The following is an 8,300-nucleotide window of genomic DNA, read 5'->3' on the forward strand; positions in this document are numbered from 1 at the left end:
CTTAAAATTGTAGCTTAAGAAAGAAAAATCAAAGGTTATTGTCTGTAACTGACTTTAAATACATGAAATATTTTTGCTGGCAAATTTTCACAAGTTGAAAGTTATAATGGCTACAACAGCAAAACTGAGATCCCTAATGTACTTTCAAGATGTTCAGTACTTAATACCTGGAAAGTTCATATAAATTACAACTTTTTTATTTGTTTGTGTTGAATGTACTTTCTCTGTAGTTGCATTAGTTTCAATTATTTATATTGTTGTTCTTCTTGTGGAGGTTCAAGAATAATTTCATTTCCAAAATAAAAGCATACTTTGAAAACTTCATATGCAAAAAAGAGAAATGCCACTATTTAATCATATAACCACATGTTCATATTGTTACCCTCAAATCCAATAAAAATGTTCTGACTGTAGTCACTCTAAACTTCCTTATTTTCAAAGACATTTTACACTTTTATTCCTTATCTTCTTTAACTTCTAAACTGTGTGTGTGTGTGTGTGTGTGTGTGTGAGTGTGTGTGTTAATCAAACCCTCTTCTCTCTTGGGTTTAATGATTCCACTCTCATTAAAGTTTATTGGTTAGTATGTCTGTTGGTGCCCATCTATCCTGCCCTGTGAAAGTTTATATTCCCCCAGGGATCTATACTTGACCCCTTTTATCCTTTCTACAGTCTCTGCCTTTGAAAAATTCCCCATTAGTATTGCGTGAGTACAATAATCTGGGGTCTTAATTCTTACTCTTAATTCTGTATTTCTAAAGTCTTAAAACTTGTTACAAACTTATTATATATCTAAAATCCAACTTGCTTAAAAGACAATTTATTACCAAATTTGTTCTTTCTTCAATGTTCTGTATGCAAAATAATGGTTATATTGACCACTCTGGTTCTGACAAATATTCACATCAATTCAAATATCATGTTGATACTATTTCTCAAAACTTGTCCAGACTATATTTTGTTACAGTATCAAGACTAGTTAAGAAAGACTAGACTAAGTTACCTATAGTCTAGGCTGTTATCATTTCTTACTTGAATAGGCCTTCTACCTTTTCCCTTTCTCATGCTTCCACTTACTTTCCAGACTTTCTCCAAAGTAATATTTCTAAAATATGGATCTGATATATTAATTTCAGGTCACCAATGCCTGGTACATACTAGTAGATCAACAAATATATGTTGAATTAATGCAAATCACTGCCTTCTCTTCCAGAACTCTCTGACCTATGACATAGCACCTTGGATGGCACACATGATGATAATGATAATGATATTGATAATGTAACTGCTGGCTATATGTTGCCAGAAGCTTTTGTATTTTAGAGAGAATAGAAATCACCTTGAAGCGGGACTCTGTGTTTTGCAAATATCCACTTGAATGATTCCCCTTTAATTATGTAAATGTTGGGAGAGTCAGCATCCATTGACCTATAAAGAATAATGTGGAAGAAACTTTGGTGACTTCATCAAGGACACTAATGAGATGCAAAAATATTCTCTGATATTCAAAGGTGGCTGTGGGGTCTGGGCTGAAGTGTAATACCTACAATATCTTTCACAGACACAGGCCATCTGAGAGGTAAGAAACAAAAGCTCCAGAAGTCACCCTCTGAATTTGAAGATAGGGAGGCCTATCATAGTGCATAAAGTGTCCCCAACAAAAGCACAGAGGCAGAGGAGAGCTGTAAGTTGCCTAAAAAACTGAGTCTGGTCCCCTGACTGAACATCAGCACTGATATATTAAAATAGATAAGGCCATTTTGTTCTCTTTTTGTAAATCTTGCTCAAAATGTCCATTTGGGAATTATAATGGACAACTTAGCTCCAAAGATATCCAATTAAATATCATATTAGCAATGAAATGTCCAAAATTTTCAAATAGATTTTCATTCTTTAGTTTGTATAGATGGAAAAGTATCTGAATTTATTTTCAAACATTAAATTACTCTTACATACCTGGCATAAACCACACCTTGACATGATTATTATTTTTCCATATTGCTGGATTACATTTTTTAAAAATTTATTAAGCATCCATCATTTATGTTCCTAAGGTTACTGGTTTCCTTCTGATTTCTTCCTTGAGTTTTGGTACTAATGATGCATCAAATTTTTTTTTATAATTTATAAAACTATAAATTTTACATTATTTCCTCTTCTACTTACTAGAAGAGGGTTTCTCAACCTCAGCAGTATTTACAATTTTGGCCTAATAATTTGTTGTTGGGAATGGGAAATCTCACTTTCTTTTGACTTTTTATTTAACACTTGGGTTATTACAAATGTGCAGTTTTATTTCAAAAGTAAGAATTTTCCAGATATTTTTTCATTATGGTTTCTGACTTCTGATTTGGTCTGAAAATTTTCTTCATATGATTTAAATTCTCTTGCATTAATTTTTTAAATATTCAATAAAATGATCTACATCAATAAATATTACTATACACTTGAAAAAAAATGCACATAGAATGTTCTATAAATTTTTATTAGCTTGAGTATTTGATTGTACTGTTCATGTTTACTATTTGTTATGGATTTTGTCTACTTTGCTATAGAGAAGTTTTGAAATCTCCAAATAATCATGGAATTGCTATGTGTTTTTTTTATTCCCATTGGTCTTGTCTTATGTATTTTGAAACTCCATTGTTACATATGTTTCTGTTTATCTTTTTTATGTATGGTATTAATATAGTTACTCCAGCATGCTTTTGAATAATGTGTATGTAATATATCTATTCTTTGACATTTAACCTATGCATGTCTTTATATTAAAGTGGGTGACTTATAGACAGCATATAGTTGGGCTGGCTTTTTTTAAAAAAATCGTTACCGCTGTTTTTATTTCTTGCATTTCAACTATTGACATATATTGACTGATGTGGATAATGGATCCATATTAATATTTATGGTGTTGCTTGTTGTTTCTTATTTACTGTTTCCTCTTTTTGACTGCCCTTTGGTTATTTTGGGTTTTGTGATTCTACGTTACATGCACTATTAGGTTTGTATATCTTCCTATGTTTAAAAATAGTGTTTTTCAGGGTAAAAAAATGCATTAATGAATCAGTATCTTTTTTACATAATATATTGCTTTACATATAGTTAAAGAAACTTCTATTAGTATACTTTCAATTATTTTATCCCATCTTCTGTGATAATAGTGTCATACATTTTTTTACATATGCTATAAATTCACAATATATTGAAACTCGTTTTATTTTAGATAAGAAGTTGGCAAACTATGGCTTGTAAGCTAAGTCTAGTTTCCCACCTGTTTTTTTTTTTATTATAAAAGAGACATGTACATTTGTTTATCTATTGTCTATGACTGGTTTCACACTAGAATATTAGAACTGAGTAATTGCAACAAAAGCCAAATGGTCCACAAAGTCTAAAATAGTTACTTGTTACCCCAAGAAAGAAAATATTTGCTTTTTGAGTGATTAAAAATAATTGAATAATTTACAGACTTTATTTCTTTGTGTAGATTGAAGTTTTACCTGAAATATTACTCCTTCTGCCTGAAATACTTAAAGAAATATTTCCTGTAGCATTGATCCACTATTAATACATTTTCTCAGTTGTTCCCACTCTATTTAAAATTCCTTATTTTTATCTTCAAGTTTAAAAAAGTATTTTCACTGTTCATAGCATGCTGGGTTGACAGACTTCTTTTCTTTTCTTGCAATACCCTATGGTCATCCCATTTGCACAGACTTTGACAATACAAAGGCATATTTATTACCTTTCTTATTTCTACATACTGTCTTATTTTCTCAGGTTGCCTTCAAGATTTTGTCCTTTGCTTTATTAGCATTTTTTACAATTTGTCTTGTGTTTGTTTTCAAGTGTTTATCCTCCTGGGTTCTCTAGGGTCATTAACTCTATAATTTACTATATTTATAAGTTTTGCAAATTATTTGCCATTACCTCTTTAAATATCTCTCAATCCCATTATCTCTCTCTTCTCTTCCTGAATCTCCAGTGTCACATATATTAAGTGGTCTGATATTTTCTCATAGCTCTTTGATGCTCTATTCTGTTTTTCTCCCTACTCTCTTTTTCACTTTGTTTCAGTATGGGTAATTGCTATTGACTTATGTTTAAGTCCATAATTCTGTATTCGGCTATGTCAAGTCTACTAATGAGTCCATCAAGCAAACACAGTCTTCATCTGTATTATCTTGCTCTTTACTTCTAGCATTTCTAATGGAATTTTCCTCATAGTTCTATGCTGAGGTTCCTCATTTGTTAGTGCACACTGTCTTCCTATTTCTCTAGAGTAGTGGTTCTCAACCTTCCTAATGCCGGGACCCTTTAATACAGTTCCTCATGTTGTGGTGACCCCCAACCATAACATTACTTTTGTTGCTACTTCATAACTATAATTTTGCTACTGTTATGAATCATAATGTAAATATCTGATATGCTATATGTGTTTTCCGCTGGTCGCGACTCACAGGTTGAGAACCGCTGCTCTAGAGCTTCTAAAATATATGGATACTTAATATTCCCTGTCTGATAATAGTAACATATGGGTTATCCCTGAGTCTCATTCTGTCCATTACTTTGTCTATTAACAGTGGATTACTTTTTTTCTTGCTCTGTTTAATCTATCTTTAATATTTTTTATTAGTGGGCAGACATCATTATCAACACCGTAAAAATGGTAAATAGTAATTATGTCTGAAAATGGGCATGTCTGTCTTTTATTAAGCCATTAGTTTGTGGGCTGAACCATATTAATCAGGAGCTGAGCTACAGTTGCATTTTGTGGTTACCTTTATTGTACCAATATCTTCAAATTTTTCTAGTGCTATCTTGTACTTAAGGCAAGGGCTGGGTTCCTAGAAGGTTTTCCTTATGTTTTCTTCCACACTCAGCTTTCAGTTTGTCCTTTGTACATATGTCTCGAAAGAGATCTCTCTTCATATTATTGCCCCTCTATCTATGGTAGACTGCTACTGCTTGTTAGTGAGGAGTTCGGCTTCTGGCGGGAAAAGCCTATCAGTGATTTTTCAGGTTCAACCACAGGCATTTTCAAAGGCTTTACCTGGCAGGCTTAAGGGGAAAGCTGCCCTCTCTGCAGGAAACTTGGTACACAGTCAATGCATCGCAGTTTTGGAAGGAAGTTACAACCAAGGACTCAGGCTCCCCTTGCCAGCTGGCTGTGCATACACAAATCTGCATTCCTAGCCCAAGGGCGGCCATTCACAAGCCTCTTTATCTGGGCCACTTGGCAAAAGTCTTCCTCAGATGCCTTTGTGTAGACTTCTTTACTGGGGAGAGGGGGAGACCTTAAAGACACTTTTCTCTATTTTGACTAAGTACTCAGTACTTTTCCACTCTTAGCCCTTCTCCCTTGTCCTCTTCCAGCCTCCAGGTCCACACGACTGCACTGTTTGTTCAGGGCCCCACCTACAGAGAGATGACACCCATACATGTGCTGATTCACCTTCTCAGCAGGTGAGCCATTCCAGGTACAAACGGAAGAGGGAGGAGTGGATGCTCTCTCAAGTTTAGCTTCTTGCCTATGATATTACAGTGAGTGCTTAAAGGCTTGACTGTTACTTCCATTCTCACTTGTCATCTCAGTTGCCTGCAATAACTCCTGGCAGCTCAGTGCCATCAGGGTCAACTGAGCTTTTCATAGTTGCTTCACATTTGCTAAGCTGGTGGTGGAAAACAGGGTTTAAAAACATCTTCTCTTTGCAACCTCTACTGTGAGGATGAAGACCATTCTCAGCAATTAGACTGTTGACATTCCAAAAAAATGTGGACATCACTCTGAAGGGACACATAGTTACTGTGAAAGGCCCCAGATGCACACTGAAGACCGACTTCAACCACATCAATGTAGAACTCAGTCTCCTTGGAAAGAAAAAGAAGAGGCTCCAGGTTGACAAATGGTGGGGAAATAGAAAGGAACTGGCTACCATTCACACTATCTGCAGTCATGTAACGACCATGATTGAGGGTGTTACACTGGGCCTCTGTTACAAGATGAGGTCTGTGGACGCTCACTTCCACATCAAGGTCATTATTCAGGAGAATGGTTCTCTCGTTGAAATCAGAAATTTCTTGGGTGAAAAATACATCCGCAGTGTCTGGATGAGATCAGGTGTGCTTTTTCAGTTATCTGAATCCCAGAAAGATGAGTTAATTCTTGAAGGAGATGACATTAAACTTGTATTAATTTTAGCTGTTTGATTCAGCAAGCCTCAACAGTTTAAAAAAAGGATATCAGAAAATCTGGGAATGGTATCTAGTTTTCTGAAAAAGAAACAGGACAGCAGGCTGATAAATAAGATCTAAATTGCCCAGCTACAGAAACAGTAAGACGCAGGGTGATTCCTCAGACTTATTTGTGACATTTTAAAGTGCAACTAAATGAAACAAAACAAAACAAAGCATTATCTCCCTGGGTCTCTAGTTGGGTGTTTTCGAGATCCTACATTTCTCCAGTGGTAGGAGTTGTCTACTGATAGGAACACAGGATGGTTGCTTCCTGTCTCTTTATGCAACATGTACTGCAGTTCACAGGACTCACTGTCCTTTCCCAGTAGTTTTAAGGCTTTTGCAGCAGAGAAGCATCTGAATGGTGCTTTGTATCCTTCTTTTGAACAGCAGTTGTTCTCCTCTTCCATGACTATTGATCGATGATTCACTCACTCCACCTTGCCCCCAATCTTTCTCCTGCATACCTTGTTGAGGTCCGTGGAGAAGAGCCTACCTATGGGCCCAAATGACGGGCTTACCTTATTTTACTGCACTTCACAGGTGGTGCATTTAAAAAAAACTGAAGTCAGGACCTTTCACCAGCAAAAATATGACGACATGCTTTCTTGCAATACTTGCTTTATTATGGATGTCTGAACCAATCCTGCAATATTTCTGAGGTATGCCAGTGTTCACTTAATTGCAGTGGTTTGGAACTGAACCCACATTATCTCCAAAGTATGCTTGCCTGTACATGTTTCTTTAATGGTCATGAGTTCTATAACTGTACACTAGGCCAGATTCAGCTTTTAGTAATTCACTAATATTTTTTTTCCTATTTTTCTTTCTCAATTGTATAGTGTCCAGCCTACCATCCTCCCATATTCTGCAAGAGATGACCCAAGTGTTTCCCTCTTGTTTCCCCCTGGATTTAAACTATTTTCCCTATTACTTCCGCTGTCTCCTGGGTTCATGAAAGGTTATGATTTTGTATTATCTAGCTTTTTCTGTTGTTTGGAAGTGTTGCTCTTTCCAGGTTTCTACATCCCAGGCAGAAACAGAATCTCTTATATTTTGATGGATGCATTTACTTGTGTGTGCCCTTTCATTTATAAGAGTATCACAGAACATATTTGGCTGCCTGGCCAGTTCTGACCAAGCCATAATATACATGACTTCTAGCAAATATTTATTGTTTTGTACAATTTGGACACTAATGCGCCCCAAAGCATTATGTGCCCTGGGAAACTACCACTTAGGTATATTCAGTCCCCTACTATGCCCTTACCTGTGTGTGATACAAGGTATCACATAGATGTCCCTTATATATCTCCAGAGGGTATTATTGGTAATGTCATAATCACATCCAAACTGACCTCCCTTGAGGCTTGTCACGTTCCATTTGCACTTTCTTTAAATGCATACCATTGACATTCACATTCCATATACTCCAAGTAGCAAATAAACTTCTGACATGCCAGGAAGGCAGCTGCAATCAGCTTTCACTCACACCCAGGCAGCTATTTTTGTAATGCATCATCTTGATTAATAGCCACCCACAGTGATTGAAGCTCTGCCGGTCAGCATTCTCCACCCTTTAGGATTCATTGATAGTATTTTTCTCAGGTCATCAGAAAAATAACTGAGATGGTAAATATAGACTATAAACAGTGAATCAAATTATACAAGGTGGCTACTGATAAGATGAGTCATCAGGGGCATTATGCCACACTTAAAAAAAAAAAATCTAGGTGGAGTTTTTGGGCAGAGTGCATAAATCGTCAAGAGTCCAATTCCTCTTTTCTGGTGAAAACAGATCCAGAAAATTTCCCCATCATCTACCACGACTGAATGCTGGATTTGACAGAGATAGCTAACAGTATTGTTCTCTTGCTCTGAGACGCTCTGTGGAAATAATTTGATTGCATTCTTACCTGAGATCATCATTCAGTTATGAACATATTTTGTTTGCCACGATATCCCCTATTTCAATTTTCTGCTTATTTTGATCAAAATGTTTTTCACCATTGTGCAGTTTTTCTATCTCAGATGTACAGTGAGTACATGGGTTGAGCAATTAC

At 35.8% G+C, this 8,300-nt stretch overlaps 1 pseudogene; it reads left to right on the plus strand.

Annotated features, from left to right (window-relative positions):
- The first annotated feature begins 5,729 nt into the window (after positions 1–5,729).
- Positions 5,730–6,308, plus strand: LOC139020461 (large ribosomal subunit protein uL6-like; annotated as a pseudogene).
- Positions 6,309–8,300: the final 1,992 nt, after the last annotated feature.

Source organism: Myotis yumanensis, unplaced genomic scaffold (genome assembly GCF_028538775.1).
Source record: "Myotis yumanensis isolate MYYU_CA2020_CCGP unplaced genomic scaffold, mMyoYum1.0.hap1 SCAF_12, whole genome shotgun sequence".
Lineage (NCBI taxonomy): Eukaryota > Metazoa > Chordata > Mammalia > Chiroptera > Vespertilionidae > Myotis > Myotis yumanensis.